General features: G+C 46.5%; 1 pseudogene; it reads left to right on the top strand.

The window, feature by feature from the left end:
• Positions 1-12700: 12700 nt before the first annotated feature.
• LOC123088110 (laccase-19-like) lies at positions 12701-15019 on the top strand (annotated as a pseudogene).
• The last annotated feature ends 2880 nt before the right edge of the window (positions 15020-17899 follow it).

Below are 17899 nucleotides of genomic sequence, written 5' to 3'. Positions count from 1 at the left end.
TGATGTTATCTCTCTGGTCCCAATCGTATATGTACATATCAGTCTCCAATAGTAAGCCGTGGCCGAGAAAGAAGCGGCATGTATCATATTAATCATATTGTTTAATTATTATGCATATCAGACCTTGTCGAGCATGCAAAAGTGTACACCAATGTAAATTCACAACACCAGAGAGAGCATGCACACGAGTACTAAAAGGCTCAAACTGATCAAGAGACTATGCATATATCAATACAAACATAACTTGTAGAATCTGTAGTCTCTCTTTTGTATGTTTAGGCCGAAGCGGCCATTGAGTGGCGGCAGAGGCGGAACCAGGATTTTTTGAAGCCTAGGGCTAAACCTAAGCAGTTGTAAATAACACAAATACCACTACTAGCTTGAAAAAAGTCAAATAGCACACATACCAATAAGAACATATTATACTATTATCCCGAAGTGCACGGCATAATAGACCTTTGCATTTCCTCATTTTCTTTCATACTGGATCCAGGCTGGTTGGATGTTGCTTGAAAAAAAGAATTAATTGTCTGGGCCCTCTTCCTCACTGTTAACAAATAACAATGACTTAATTAAATTAATGCTCCCTCTGTAAACAAATATAAGGCGTTTAAATCACTACTTTAGTGATCTAAACACTCTTATATTTCTTTAAGGAGGGAGTATGATTTAACATCACCAATTTATTGATTTCTGATGATAAGAAGGAATTAATGGGCAAAAATAGATGATACTTGAACGAGCAGCTGTTTGTGGAGATAAACTGATGGAGCATCTGTTTGTGGAGATCAATTAATGAGTACGAAAAACTTATACCATTACCTGATGGAGCAGCCGTTTGTGGAGATAAACTGATGGAGCAGAACAGGAGGCCTTGAGGGGGCTACTCCAACGAGGCTACAGATTGAGATTCGGAGTACCAGCCACCTGGGAGGGCGTCTGGTTGAGTCGGGCAATCAAGGAGAGTTGGGGGGCGGCGGCGACGGCGGCGTGAATGAGATTACTTTTAGGGAAACGTTTTCCGTCGGCGCACCGGCCGAACGCTCTGCCGGTCCATCCCGCGCCGTCTGATGCGACTAGATCAAGTGGCTCGCATCACGTCTCACATCCTTATCCCCTTGCAGGAGTTTCTGGCCACACGCGAGATTTCTTCTCTCCCCGAGCGACCTCCTCCTTCCCCTCTCCCTCTCTCATTCATGGAGGGTGCCCACCGGCCGCCGTCGTTGAGGACGCCCACCAGATGTTGCGAGCAACTTTCTTCCCCCTGTGCTTCTACGATCATCTTGTCTCCCAGCCAAGCTGCTCATCGCCGTCGTGGAGAGATGATGTCACTTGCTCTCCCTCGCACCAGCGGATGCTGCATGGTTCCGCCGGTGGTGCTGCATCACGGGAGGCCCTCGAGTTGGTGCTGCAGGCGGAGGCGCTGGTGGCCATTGGGGCTGCTGCGGGACGGCGACGGCGAAGCCAATTTTTGTGTGCTGGAATCAGAGAGATGCGCGGTGCTACAACCGGTGCCCAAAAAAGCTACAACCAGTGACGACAAACGCTTCAACCCGCTATGAAAAAAGCTTCAACCCGTATACGACGGAAGCTATGGGCGAGGAAGAAAAGTTACAACCGGTGACAAAAAAGCTTCATCTAGTTACGAAAAAAGCTTCAACAAGCGATGGAAAAAGTTTCAACTATAGATGACAGAAGCTATGGACTACTATGAAAAGCTGCAACCGGCTGTCACAAAAGCTACATCCGGCAATGGAAAAAGCTTCAACATTGATGTCTTAGTTGTGACCCACGATGACGTTGACAACGTTTTGCTTCAAATGTCTTCATTTTTTTGCTACAACCGGCGTTGTAATTTGCTACAACCCATTTTCATAGCTGCCATGGTGCTACAAGCAAACTCACAAGCATGGCGAGGTTGCTGGAGGTACTACGAACAACGAAAATCTTGTGTGTACGGGACGGGCGGCGTGGTGTTGCAATCAGCATGGGGAGAGCTGTAGCCAACAGGTCGGGATGGAGCAACAATGGCGGCCGCAGCGAGCTACAACCTCGGGGCGGCGGGACGATGCACTGCGAGGGTGCGGCCTGGTCGGGGTGCTGCAACCGCGGGAGCGCGGCGAGGCGCCTTGAGTCGCAGGACACGGACGGCGAGCCACCTATAGCACAGCCGAGCGGGGGCAGCCGGCGGCGGCTCAAAATCAACGCATTGTGTCTCTCTGTATTTGGACGAAGGTAGAAGACGATTGGATGGGAGGAAGATAAAGATCAGACGGCTCACGTGAAATACATCTAACGGCTAGGGGCTGACCGGCCCAAAGTTGGGCCGGCGCACCGGCGCCTAGCGTTGCCCTTACTTTTAATCCAATCTGGCGAGACGAGGGAAAGTATCGGAGAGTCAAAGCAAACCGTGCGTGATGGCGATCTGGTCAAAGGCGCTAGCGACTCCTTTGAGCGATCGTGCTAACTGGGCTGGATGTCGGTTGGCACATGGGCCGAGGCACGTCCAGCTGGGTTTGCATGCCTGGGGCTGGGCCTATATTACTCTACAAACTTGAAAATTTCTGTTGGATGTATAGACTAAGAGTTGGGCTATAGCCCCAGTTGCCCCAGGCCCAATTCCGCCCCTGAGTGGCGGCCGCGTGCAACCGGAATTGGCCGGTGCAAAGGTGGGGTGAGGTGGCGCGGCGACGGTTGGGTTTTTAGTCAGCTACTAATGGTGACACAAATATACATCTCTTGTGGCATTTTTTTCTTCATGATGAAAACATGTTTTTTGTCTGGATCACTTATTGTTCTACTGTGGGATTTTACCCCCCAAAACAAAAGTACTCTCTCTGTCCGAAATTACTTGTTGCATAAATGGATAAAACGGATGTATCTAGAACTAAAAGAGATTGGACACATCCTCTAAAACAGAGAATCCCCTTCTTCTCCAGTCTCTGCTTTTGCACCATGAGGATCTGACAGACCTGGAGACCCCATTCTCTAAGAAAGAAATAGATGATGTCACTAGAAATATTCCTGTTGATAAAGCTCCAGGGCCGGATGGATTTAATGCAGCTTTTCTCTTGATGGGATATTGTGGCTCTAGACTTTTATAGACTTATTGAGGATTTTCACAAGGGGATAGTAAATATACAGTGCATTAACTATTCTTTCATCGCACTGATCCCCAAGAAGGATGATGCTGTTCACCCCAGTGATTTTAGACCCATCTCATTATTGAACTGTACCCTAAAGATCTTAACTAAGTTGCTGGCAAACAGACTGCAAAAGAAGATTCTTGAATTGGTCCATCACAATCTATATGGCTTTCTATCTAACAGATGTATACAAGATTGCCTAGCTTGGTCCTTTGAATACATTCATCAATGCTATCAGTCAAATAGAGAAGTGGTCCTCCCGAAACTAGACTTTGAGAAAGCATTTGATATGCTTAATCATGACACTACCATAGAGATTCTGAAAGCTAAAGGATTTGGGAGCAAGTGGATCAATTGAATTAAGATGATTTACAACACATCATTCTCATCAGTTCTGCTCAATGGGGTAGCTGGAAAACAATTCTTATGCAAATGTGGGGTGAGATAGGGTGATCCCCTATCACCTCTCATTTTTGTGATTGGTGCAGATCTATTACAATCTATGATGAATGAAGCAATGCACAATTCACTGGTGGAAGCACCTATGATCCATCAATCAAGCCCAGACTTTCCTATCATTCAATATGCTGATGACACCATTCTAGTTGTTAAAACTGAGGCTTCTCAACTGATCCATATCAAAAATCTTCTGCTTCAGTTTGCAGCATTCACTGGCCTAAAAGTGAACTACCACAAGTCTACTATGATCCCCATCAACACTACTTAACAGAAGATGCTCTGCTTGTCTGCTATATTGGGATGTCAAATAGGGACCCTGCCTCATTCATACCTGGGCCTACCCCTCAGCTTCCACAAGCCAAAAGTTGAGGATTACTTGCCTCTTTTGAAAAGAGTGGAAAATAGACTACTGGAGTGCTCAACCTTACTCTCCATTGGAGATAAATTGACCCTCATTAAATCAGTTTTCTCCAGCATGCCCATTTTCTTCATGTGCTCTCTCAGCTTACCTGCTACTATGGTCAACAAGCTTAATGTTTATCTGAAGAACTGTTTCTGGAGGAAATTTGGATCCCATGAGAGGGGATCAACTCTCATTGCTTGGAATAAAGCTTGTCAACCTAAGGCCAATGGAGGACTGGGAATTTTGGATATTGAGACTCATAACAAAGAACTTCTCATGAAGCATCTCCATAAATGTCTGAACAAGGCATATATACCCTGGGTTAATATAATTTGGGAGACTTACTATTCTAGTTCTCTACCTGGAGAGAGCTTGGTTGGCTCATTCTGGTGGAAATCCTTGCTCAAACTTTTGCCTAATTACAAACAGTTTGCCATCTGCAAAGAAAATTATGGAAATGCTACACTTTTGTGGTCTGACAGATGGTGGGATCAACCTTTAGTCACAAAATTCCCAGAGCTTCACTCCTATGCAAAAAACAATTTTGAGACTTTGCAACAAGTCATGAGCCGCCAAGATTTGTCAGAACATTTGCATACACCCATGTCACAGCAGGCTTATCATCAATACAATCTTCTACTCCAGCATCTGCAACATAGGCCTACATCTAACACCACAGATGAATGGATCATACCAGGGTCTAACAAAGGGTACTCATCCATCAAAATGTATCATCATTTGAGAGGACCAAGCACTGTACACCCTATCTTTCAACAGATCCGGAAAACTTCATGCAGGCTGAGGCATAAGATCTTCATATGGCTACTCCTCCACGACAGGATTAACACAAGGAATCTTCTCAACAGAAAGACCATGCATCTGGACAGCTATAATTGTGCACTCTGCTCTGACAATACTGAGGAAACTCTGCTCCACTTCTTCTGGAACTGTCCATTTGCACTTCAGTGTTGGGATACCATCGTACCTTCAAAACTCAGAGGCATTTCTATATATGATGATTTTCAGTTGGCCATAGCACAACTACCACAAGACATAGCATTGGACATCGTTTCTATGGGATGTTGGGTTATCTGGTCCATTAGAAATGACAAAATCTTCAGAGCAGTAGCACCTCACATCCAGGGATGTAAGTTTTATCTCCAAGAAGGCCTATGGGCAGCCCAGATTAAAGCGAAGCACTCCAAAGCTGAAAAGATTCGGTCCTGGATTGAACAGAACATTTAAATAGTCCTCATGTTTCATAAAACTGGCATAGGGTGACTCCTTTCTTGTAAGATCGATATGTACATATTCTTTTTTATACATTAATATATATACGTAGAACTATTGCTCTACTGTTTTATGGTAAAAAAATAAAGAACTAAAATACGTCCAGATACATCCATTTCCCCGACAAGTATTTTCGGACGAATGGAGTAATAATTTTCCTATATCACGGACTACGTTTTATGGCCTGTTGCAGGAGACGTTCTCATGCGAGTACGAATACTACACCGTCCCGGTTAAAAAATGTTAGGTTCGAGCCTTTTCTCGGGCTCGGCCAACACATTTTCTCTAAAAAAAGTCCATTGCCGCCCGTTTATGCGTGTTCGGATCACATATAGGCCCATGAAAGAATGTCTTCGTTTCCTGTAACAGGGACAGAGAAAACCAACATGACGCAACTGGTAGACTTTGCATGCCGTCCAAATTCCAAAGTGAGTGCTAACTCTTCTCCTATGTCAATTTCGTCCAACCGCGTAGCAACAACTTTGCTTTACCACGTAGCAGCAATAACATTTTAATGCTCGAAATCACCAAGTCAATGTTTTACTGTACGACGTGAGGTTTGTAGGCAGCCTTATTGTCAAGTCCGTTTTTATTTTCCTTTTGCGTTCAAGTCCGGATTATTCAGCCTTCTGATGGTTCTAGCTCCCATTCGATCTCCAGGACAGGATCAAGTAAACTCAAAGTATAGTTAGCTAGGAGTTTTCGTGTCATAAACGATGTCCGAGATGCCATACATGAATGTGTATTTGCATTTGAATGGATTAAATAACTTTTGTCAACTGTCAGGCAGACGCCGTGCGTAGCCCGGGCCTTGCATGCGAATTACTTATCTGAAATTTACAGGTACTGACAATGATCGGGAGAAGCAGTGTGGCTTCGTTTTCTCCCGTTGAATTTACGCAACAGCGGAGGGACGGCATATATTCGTCTTCATTTTTCTGTTTTTTTCTCTCACAATTTGAGAAGTTTGACACTCTAAAAAGAAGGGGGCCATTTACGTACAAGCCGGACCGAGAACAAACTAAATAAAGTAGAAAAATGAATAACAGACCAAAGACTCCAGGAGGGCTTGAAGGCAAAAACTGGTCGATACTTCTCCTGTTTTTGCTTTGTATGCATATAAAATTTGTCTTAAGTCAAACTTTAGGAAGTGAAAAAACTATGAACATTTACAATACGAAATCAATATCATTAGATGCATAATAAAAATAATTCATAATTTCTCTTAAAAGAAATTGTACAATATAACTCTAGTATTGAAGATATTCATATTTTTTAATATAAAATGATTAACTTTATATAGTTTAATTTCAAAAAAAATATGCGAAATAAAAATAACGGACGAAGTAGGGGCAAAAGAAGGCCAGTCAGTAGGCTGTTTTGCCTGGAGGTCGAAGGCAACTTGGAGCCGCAGAAGCGTGATCACTTTTTTAGATGAAAGGCATAAAGCCTGACTTTAAATTAATGAAGCCATCAACCGGCTAGGATACATGGTGCTAATTATTATTTTTTGACCGTGAAGGCTGCATGGTGCTAATTATTACAAGGTAAAGCTTGGAGAAAAACTGAAAGATTACAAGTGAAATCACACTTCGACAAACCAAAGTGCAAACTTCCTAGTGCAAAGCAAACAAGACCAAGCCGCCGAAGGTACTTCGCAGACCAGAACAACGAGTACAGAGACATCCACGGGGCACTGAGCAAGCAGTGTAGAGGAGGATCGCGCCTGCAGGGAGGAAAACATTGGATGTGCCACAACCCGAAAGTGCAAATGCTAGAGAGGAGAACCAATTTCCTCTACATCCAAGCCGTGCCACAACACGGGGATGCCATAAACCGGCCAGCGGAGCACGAGCGTGGCAGGGCAGCAACCACTGAAGGATAGCAGGGCACAACACCTCATCTCCACCACCGCCGGAAACCCGAGCAAGCACTGCACCGCAGCCACCACCAACCAAGAACTGCAGGTGCCCAACCCAACCCCTACCCCTAGCCGACGCCTCCAAGGAGGACCACGACGATGGAGCACCGTCGACGGCCGGCCAAAGCCTAGATTTTCACCTGGGGAAAAACAAGCTCAGGAGGGGATTCGGAGCCGATGCACCACTGTCGTCGAGGTCGATGCGGAATCTACCAGGGGATTCCCCCATTCCAAGCTTCCTCCACCGCACCTCAGGGGCCAGATCCTGCAGCACGAACGCGCTGAATCCAGACCGATGAGGGGATGCACAGCCGACGGAAGGGGCCGGAGATCCGATCTGGCGGACCCACCGAAGCAGCCCGTAGCAACGAGGCACCTCCGCCGTCCAATCGCCGCCCGCACGGCCGGAGGGACGGCCAGCACCCACAGCGCCCTCCACCGGAGAGAGCGGCGCCGCCCACCAGATTCAGGGCCGCCGGCCCGGCAACCAGAGCTCCCTGCGCGGATGCAGGGCAGCAGGGCCTCGCCACCACCTTCACTGGTGCCGCACGGCGCCCGTCGGCGCCCTCAGGTGGCAGCGGGGAAGGGGAGACGAATGAGAGAGGGGGCTCGGGAGGCTAGGGTTTGGTCGCCCCCGAGTCGCCCACTCGGGGCGACGCAGAAGCGTGATCACTCTCAAGAACTTCAGCATATATGGTGAAAATTAATTGTTCACGGTATAAATCATGACGTGGCCAGTACATTTCTATTTGCGTACATATTGTACATGAAAAACCAAGAGCAGCTGTAACTTGACCTGCAACTAATGACTATGAGTCTTTTGACTACCGAGAGTTTTAGACTTTTAGTTACAACCCATCGTTTCGATCCTTTTCTTTTTCTTTTGAAAAACCATCGTCTGACTTATTCGCGCTACTTTGAGAGTATGTCAACGATCTAGTTGTATCGCGAAGTAAATCCAGGAGTACTTTCTGCATGTTTTTTTTCCTTTGCACACATCTTATCTTCGAACAATGCTCGCCCTTTGTAAGGCAAGACCGGACGGTCGTGACCAGGTTAAATGTCAAAATTAACCAGTAAGCAGGAAAAATTCTGTCGTATAAACATGAAGAGTTCTTTTCCATAAAGCCCAAGTTCAGCTGCATTCAGACCAGTTCGTTGTAAATTTGACGAATTCTGACCTTTGCACACTGAAAACAAATGTATCCACATCTTATTTTTGTTCCCTCTGGACACATGAGGGAAAACAAGATTTACCCAGCTGTTATACTATATATAGCACAGTTTTCTTGTGTAGCTGAATCTAGGTTCAATAAATATTTCTCATCTAGCCGATTTGTAAGGTGTGTGTGTGTGTGTGTGTGTGTGTGTGTGTGTGTGTGTGTGTGTGTGTGTCCCTTTTATTTTTTTTGCGAGGGATGTGTGTGTGTGTGTGTCCCTGGTTGAGCCATAATACACTAGCCAATTTTCTCAGCTTTGAGAAGGTTCGAAAAGGGAATTTTCTTTTTCTTTCTTCTCTATGTTTTCTTTATCGGTTATAATAAAATATTTTGGTATATTTTTTTATTTTACTATTTGATATTTTATTTTATTTTATCACACTTTAGATTATAAAAATAATATTAAGAACTGTGTACATTTTTAAAATCCATGAATAATTATTAAATTTACAATTATTTCAAAATTTCATGAACATTTTTAAATTTGTGAATCTTTTTAAAATTCAAAAAACATTGTTTGAAGTCGATGAATACTTTTAAAATTTGCCATCATTTTTCTAAAATTTAAGGTTTTTCCAATTTCAAATGTTTTTTAGAATCCAGGATTTACTTTTTCAAAATTAGTGAACAAAAGATGATAATTAGTTTCTTCTGAGCTAGCAGTGGAGCGAACAAAAAAAAAACTAAGCAAGCGGGTGGAGCAAGGAGCCAAGCTGAGTGAGGGAGAGCTTCATGGCCGCCCCATATGAGCGTTATAGCAGCAATTTAGCATGGAAAAGGAGCTCCTACAGGACTCATACAAGTACCACCGGGAAACACTCATGCCAACATGTATGCACACCACAATCACACATTGAACAGGTCAATTGTACACTCGGAAAAACTACAATCTCTAACAACAGCTCAACAAGATATATAAATAAATAAAAAACATCATCACAAAATAATTAGAATTCAAGCCAACACAAATGATATAAAAACAAAACAACTAACTACAATAACATGCTTGGGAAAAAGGAATTAATCTCACATGTAAAGAATCGCCGCATTGATCCCAGGTGAAAAGAATCGGCGCGATGAAGCTCACGTTAGCCTCTATGATAGTCATAAGTCAAGGCTGCTGAAGCAACAAGAGATGTACGTATCCGAGTCATTAAAATACTACACCTTGCCTGCAGCGTGGAACATCCTTCGCCGTGCAGTATCCGTTGCCCAACAGAGCATCGCGGTCAGACTATGATCGATGCTGGGTCGGTAGAGGTAGGTGGACACAGTCTTTGCATATCATTGGTTTTTTTTTTCGAAAAGGGGGACTCACCGGTCTCTGCATCAAAACGATGCATACGGCCATATTTATTAAATAGTAAATAGGTCTCAAGAAGGTCTTCACGTCTGCAAACATAAGCAACAGCGAGCTCACACAGAGCGTCAACTGCAAAACAAAAAGCCCAAAAGCCACAACCGGCCGGCACAATAAAAGATAGGTAAACCAATTGTCTATCCTATTACATGACCGCCATCCATACCGGTTGAAGATATCCCGCGCTACCATCACCCACCGGACAGATCCAGTAACCAAACGCTCTCTGGCCTCCGTCGAAGTGAGTAAGGACCACATACGGATCAGTGCAGTAGCCCGGAATAAAACCTGCAAAAAATGAATAGTTGTTGTATACTGTTAAAAGCCAAATCATTTTTGCAATTCCAAATTGCCCATAACAACGCGCATACTCCTACACGAATGTGTCTAGCTGTTTCGGACTCTATCCCAGCAAGCCACGCCCCAAATAACGTGTTGACCGAAGTCGGAGGAGTAATGTTAAAGGCAATTTACACGGAGCGCCACAACCCTCGTGCCAACGAACAGTCAAAAAATAGATGCTTGATAGTCTCATCCCGATCACAGAAACTACACCTAGTAGAACCTGTCCAGTTGCGCTTAACTAGATTGTCCTTTGTTAAAACTACTTGTTTATGCACAAACCACATAAACACTTTAATCTTCAAAGGCACCTTAACTTTCCAAACCTCTTTGGAACTGGGAATCACAGTAGAGTTAATGATATCGATGTACATCGATTTAACTGTGAACTCTCCAGATCTAGTAAGCTTCCAACATACTTGATCGGGCTGAGGAGTTAACTGAAGTAGTACTGTAGACTGTAGTGTGTGAAGGAGTGGATTTATTTTAGTTTTCTTAAGGAAGAAAAACCATTAATACTCACATTGCGCAACCTCAGTCTTGTGGCTAACTGTATACTCCTAGTACTACCTCTGTAAACTTTTATAAGATCTTTTAGGGAATAAGGACGTTTCTAACCGATTCACTATAACCGGTTAGTGAAGAATGTTTAGCTTTTTACTCCAGTAACTGGCATCTAGCCGATCCCCAATCCGGCCTAATGTAGTTAATTTTACTCTTATCCCTAAACATTTTCCTATTTATATTCACTCTCTCCTTCGCCGAGTAAAACGGCGCGGTTCTCCTCTGTTGCCTTTCCCTTCGTTACCACGCTGCATCTTCGCTCAAGCCGCCCCTCCTACCCCTCCCTCCTCCCCGCTGCCACCGACCCGCCGCTGGGGAAGCCTTGTAGGCCTTCACCGCTGTCCTCCACCACCTCTTTGTCCCGTTCCTGGCCAAAAATTGAGAGGATCTGCGGCTGCTGTCGCCACCGCCAGATTTGGTGTTTCCGGCCGGCGGCGGCTGCGCCTTGCCATGGATTCGCCGGGAAGCGGCCCACAAAGCCCCGGCAAAGCCTCCGCGCCGCATGCAGGTACCGACTCTTCCTCTAGTCACTTCAATTGCTCCCGTCGTCGGTTCGCCAGCAAATACATGGCCAATCGGCACCCGGGCTCGTCGGCTCGCAGTTGCCGGTCATACAGTGCGACGACTGCACATGACAAGGGTGCGCCGAGTTTCTACCACGCCGCAACATCCCAAATGGGTGTTCTTCAAATGCACAAATGATGAGATATGTGCTTGTTTAGATTCAGTTTTCACCGGATTCGGTTCAATTTCGGTAGCTTATTGATGCTCATCTATGTGTGTAGGATGACGGAGGCTCGTTTTGGTATTGGGAAGAAGAATACATCGATCTATTAATAGCACATAAACTAATAGATGTCCGTGCACTCATTGCTAGAATTGAGGCTAAAGATGAGACTAGATATGAGATTAGAGAAGAAATTAGAGGGGAAAGAATGTCTACTTCTTTAGAACCAAAGAAGAAGAATGAAGTATGCAAGATCGAGAATTCGCAGATCAACAGTGAAGGCATCAAGAAGATATATTAATCCAACTAGTGGGAGTAGTTATGAAAGTTGGATATCTTCTAAAATGTCTAATTGTGGTTTTTCTTTGGTCTTGTCCTTCTAACAAATAATTGGTGAATTGTTATGTAATTCAACGTCGTTAAATAAAATAAAGAAGCAAAGAAATGTGTTTCAATGGCTGAAATTGAAATGCAAATGAATTATTTGTTAGTCCTCTAAATTTAAGGGATCGGCTAGGTCCGGTCAAAACTTAATGGAATATATATACACCACTAAGCCTTTTATTCATTGGGGATCGGTTAGAGTTGCCCTAAGTACTACGGTGCCGACGGATTTTCGTGCTGATGCCCATTCATGAACGCCAATTTAGATTACTGAAAGACAGTACTCTGTCCGTCCCTCCCTCTTTTGATCCCGCGTTAACTCAGTGCGCACTGCACCTTCTCACGCCGGCTAGAGGAAGTCTCGTCTCGCTTAATTCATAGCCGCGATTGACTTTGTCATTGCCTCTGGATTATCAAGTACTGCTAAACTAATTTACCCTCAAGGCGAAAGGTTAGGTGGCCTCTTACCGGCGCAACGAAAGATAGTGTACTGCCAATGATGCTAATCTGCAACCCCCCTTCACATCACGGTCTTTCCTTGAAGCCTCATCTCTAGGCTCTAGCTACTAGCCAGCCTAGCTAGCTAATAGTAATAGCCATGCATTGCATATTGCATGCATGCCACAAGGTTGCGAGGTACGAAAAGGTATATAACATAGTGATCTACTGGGCTTGCGTGATGGATGATATCATGATGTTTCATGTCGATCGCTTGGTTTGATTAGCCTGGTCAGCGGTTGCAAACGGCCGTTGGATGCCGACGCCTTGGCCGTCGAGTGTATAAATAGGCCACAGCTCAGGCTTTGCAAAATCATCCTTCCACTGGGCAGCGAGTTGGTAGCCAACTAGTGATCAAGAGCACTGAGCTTGCAGAGCAACCAAGCATGGAGAAGCTCTCCATGGCGGCCACCATCTTCTGCGCCGTTGTCCTTGCGGCATTGGCGGCGGCGGCCGGCGGCGAGGCGGCGGTCGTGGAGCACACCTTTGTCGTGAGTACAATATAGTACTCCCTCCGTTCCTAAATACTTGTCTTTCTAGGCATTTCAACAAATGACTACATACGGAGCAAAATGAGTGAATCGACACTCTAAAATATGTCTACATACATCCGTATGTAGTAGTCATTTGAAATGCCTAGAAAGACAAGTATTTAGGAACGGAGGGAGTATATATGTATCTATCTATCTGGTTAATTACGACATGTTGTTGATCACTTCGTGGTAGGTTTAAGTTTGGTATATATTGCCCGTAGTTGTAGCATGATTCGTTTAACTTTGGAAGGTCGTGAGGACAGTTATCTTGCTTTGGGCTCGCTAAAATCTTAGGCTTACTACGTTGGATAGAATATATGCACTATAGCTTTGCTACTCCTATCCATAACTTTCTTTTTGCGGTTCCTATCTATGACCTCTTGATTAGTTAAGAGATCTCATGAGCTGACTAATGACCAATCAACTATTTGATTAATGATGTTCAGGTGCACGAGATGAACCACTATTGACCAATCAATTATCTGATTAATGATGTTCAGGTCCACGAGATGAACCAGACGCACCTGTGCAACACGACCAAGATTTACGTGGTGAACGGGCAGCTCCCGGGCCCCACTATCGACGTCACCGACGGCGACACGGTTGTCGTCCACGTCGTGAACCGTCTCCCTCATGGGCTCACCATCCACTGGCATGGCGTCCGGCAGATCAGGAGCTGCTGGTCTGATGGCGCCAGCTTCGTTACCGAATGCCCTATCCCTCCCGGCGGCGAGCACATGTACCGCTTCAACGTCTCCGGCCAGGTTGGCACGCTGTGGTGGCATGCCCACGTCACGTGCCTTCGCGCCACAGTCGCCGCGCCTTCATCATCCGCCCCAAAGGCGGGAGGTACCCATTCTCGACGCCCACCAAAGACGTTCCCATCATTATCGGCGAGTGGTGGGAGCTCGACCTCGTCGAGCTCGATAAGAGGATGCACGACGGTAACTTCGCCGACAACCCGCTGTCCGCGACCATCAACGGTAAGCTCGGCGACCTCAACAACTGCTCCGGCAAGCCGGAGGAGAGCTTCGTCCTTGACGTGGTGCGCGGGGAGACATACCTACTGCGGATCGTGAACACGGCCCTCTTTTCGGAGTACTACTTCAAGGTCGCTGGGCACACGTTCACGGTGGTGGGCGCCGACGGGTACTACCTGACGCCGTACAAGACGGACATGGTGACTGTTGCGCCAGGGGAGGCCATCGACGTGCTCATGGGCTCATGGCCGCCGACGCCCCGCCCGCGCACTACCATATGATTGCGCTCGCGAACCAGCCGCCGGAGCCTGACCCGCAGATCCCGGGGTTCGATTCCCGCGGCCTTGTCCGCTACGCCGGATCCTCCCACAACAACAATGGGTTGCCGGTGCTGACGCCGCTCATGCCCAGCCAGCATAACACCATGCCGTCCTACTACTTCCACAACAACCTCACCGGCCTCGCCCACCCAGACCGCCACCGCGTTCCCATGCACGTCGACGAGCGCCTCTACTTCACGCTCGGCCTCGGCTCCATCTGCCGCAACGGCACGAAGACGTGCCAGCGTAGGCGGAGTCGCGAGACCATTGTAGTGGCCACCATGAACAATGTCTCCTTCCGCCACCCGACCAACACGTCCCTCCTCGATTGGTACTACGACGGCCGGACAAGTGGCCTGTACACGGAGGACCTCCCCGACCATTCGCCGCACCCGTACAACTACACCGACCGCACCCTGATCCCGCCGGGCCCACTGGAGGAGGCGCTGGAACCGACGTTCAAGGCGACCAAGCTACGGAGATTCCGGTACAACACCTCGGTGGAGATCATCTTCCAGAGCACGGCACTGCTGCAGAGCGACTCAAACCCCATGCACCTCCATGGCTACGACTTCTTCGTCCTCGCCATGGGGATCGGCAACTACAACCCCAAAACAGACCCCGAGAAGTTCAACTATCACAACCCACAGCTGAGGAACACGGTGCAGGTGCCCAGGACCGGCTGGGCTGCTGTGCGCTTCGTCACCGACAACCCCGGAATGTGGTACCTCCACTGCCATTTCGAGTTCCACATCATCATGGGCATGGCGACGGCGTTCATCGTGGAGAACGGGCCGACGGCAGAGACCAGCCTGCCCCCGCCACCACCAGAATTCAAGAGGTGTGGCTCCAATGGCTTAACTCAGCCATAGAGCTAATTAATCTGGATAAGGACCAAGGACGTACTTATGAAAGTTGGGTCAAGAATTTTTATGATAATTAGTACAGTACAAATTAAGAACAAATAAAGATGCACGTGGATTCTTCCTTGTACCGACAGCTGATTCCTACTGTAAAAGATATATTATTTTTTGATTTTATTTCCTAATTGTTAATGTGTGAACTACGTCAAGCTCAAAGTCGGTCCAGTAGGATTCTGTTTGTTAAGTGAAAAGTAATGGTTTTATGAATCATTGTTTTTTTTTTTACTATTGATGATGAGAGACCGGCTTTTCTACCATGCACGGGAGATACCGTCCATGGCATTACCATCAACTTCATTTTGACAGCTAACACATCTTCTCCGGTCTATCCCCTACCTAGTTTCTCTCTCCACAATGCACCCATGCATTTTTTTCAGTCTCAAATTTAAAACCGTTGCAGTTCCTAAACAAAATTTTTGCTTTCTGATCGGTTTACATATTTTCTTTCCCGCTAACGATATGATTTCAACAATGGTAACCATGAATGTATTTTATCATTTTTGAAATATGAATTTTGAAACTTGATTAAACTATAAAAACTATGATTGTTAGACTAATCAATTTTTTTCATTGTGTTTTGGAGCGCTTTATAATATTTTCTATCAGCGTACTACATTGGTTTTACCTTGTTATGGTATATTTCACTATTTTGCACTCCAATTCGTTCATGTTTCACTGTGTTTCAAAAACTCAAAATTGTCAAAACATATTAAATATTGAGCTTGTTTTGAAGACATCACCGAAATAAAGCCGCACGTTCAAACGGATTGTTTATCCTACATTTATTTTAAAATATATGGTTGTTTGAAGTTTAAGAATGAAAATAAAATCCATGCAATAGTGTGTAGGAGAGAAAACTAGTAGGTGGGAGAGAGGAATGAAGTGCATCGACCTAGCATGGTCCTCTGCCGAAGCATTTCTCCATAAAGTTGTCAGATGACTTTAAATATCAGAATGAATACATGATATGGGTGCACGGATCTCCAACCAAGATTGAAGGCTCAGCCATGCGCGGGATATCCCGTGCATGGTAGAATCACTTTTCTCTTGATGATGATGTAGGTGCCTTGTAGAACTTCTCCACTGTCTCAAATCCTTCAAATGTCATACTTACTTTAGGCTTCAAATTATCATAACATTCAGATGTAGAAGACGAACACTGCAACATAAGGAATAAAATCATGATAACCACATTCACACTAAGATCACTAAATTGATTGGGATCAATTGTAAGGTGCAAACTCATCAAACTTACACCTAGAGGTATGGCTACATTCTCTTTCGGTGTGCCAAACTATCCCTCGTTCATATGCATTTGTATGTAATTTGTTGCCTCCATATGACTGCATATGCACCTATAGGATCAAGCATTCAGACGTGGCAATGGCACATGTTTTAATATACCAAGGACTGGACTTTTTTTGGTTGTGCTACGTGAAACTTGTGATGTTGTAGTGTTGCTGATTGCTACTGATCCCGTGGTTGTTCATTCAAGCAACCGGCTGATCTAGCGTATAAGAGTTCCTTAGACTGCGATTAGGACATTATGCATGCACCGACAGCTGCCAGTGAACGCTGAGATCATGTTAACTGGGACGATCAACACTTCCATGGGCAGGCGCTTGCCGGTGGATGCTGTCACGCTAACCAGAGAGCAGAGGGACACGGGCATGCGAGCTAGGGTTCCAAACCACCACTGGAGAGAGGAGTATGGAGAACAGTCAATTACACGCAAGATGCAGTCGGACGACTAGAGTGGAGGTGGTCGTCGGCGCGGCGGGTGCGTTGGATCTGGGTGTGGCCAGATCTGTGGCCGGCGTTGTCGGGGTCGGCTTGTTCGGCTGCCAGTGCGCGCGGGCGGTGTGTTCTAGCGCCAGATCTGGCCGCAGTCATCCGGCCCTGATCAGTGGGCTTCTCTCCTGCGGGTTCCTGACGGTGCTGGCGTGTTTGCCGGGACCCTAGCCGCGGGTGAAGCTGGTGGAGGAGATCCAGATAGGGGGAAACCCCTTGGTCGGCCCCGGTCGGCCGCGCCGACGACGATGCTCAAGGACGCCGCTTTTCTTCTTGGAGACGTCGGTCTATGTCTGGTCCTTCATTTCCCCCCTCTTTGCCTCTCGGGTGAAAACCCTAACTCCAGTGGGTGGCGGCGGTGTCCTTGACGCCGTGACCTTCCTGAAGGCGTCGCCTTGAGGGCTGAGTGGTGGTGGGCACTGTGTGGGTCCTTGATGGTTGCTGGTGATGGGCACTGCTCCGGGGGAACCCTAGGATCTGGTGTTCCAGTTCGGACGATGGAGGCACTGCGGTGTCGTTTCTCTCTTGGGAGCATCGTTTATGGAGCAGCGCTGGAAGTCAGAGGCAGGAGGTGGAGCAGCTTCGTCTTGCACGGAGCGGCGGTGGAGATGTCAAGTCATGCCTGACCGACAGGTGCTACGCTTTGTCATGCCTGGTCGGCAGGTGCTATGCATGACAGATCTTCCAAGGACTTCAAGCTGTATTGGCTGGTGGTACTTGGTGGCAATGGCGCTGAGGTGTATCAGTGGCGCCCGCGACGTGCTCAGTTGTTTGCGCGCATGAAGGAGGTGCCATTGGGCGCCGTCGTGGCATCGACGATAGCTAGACCGAGCAAGGTAGATGCACCAGTACAGTTTTAAAGATGGAGCGGTGGAAGTTGGCGGCGGCGGCCTCTGAGAGCACGCCGGACCAGTGTGTGCCCCAGACCCGGCAAGTGGCTAGGTTGGGGTCTCAAGTCTTAGATGTTAGGCTTGGTTGCGATGTCTGTTTGGTATTAGGCCCAGGTTATCTCCGCCCCTTCATCAACTGGATAGGTGT

Source organism: Triticum aestivum, chromosome 1B, assembly GCF_018294505.1.
Source record: "Triticum aestivum cultivar Chinese Spring chromosome 1B, IWGSC CS RefSeq v2.1, whole genome shotgun sequence".
NCBI lineage: Eukaryota > Viridiplantae > Streptophyta > Magnoliopsida > Poales > Poaceae > Triticum > Triticum aestivum.
Note: the sequence above shows the minus strand (reverse complement) of the source record. Positions and strands in the feature narration are given on the sequence as shown.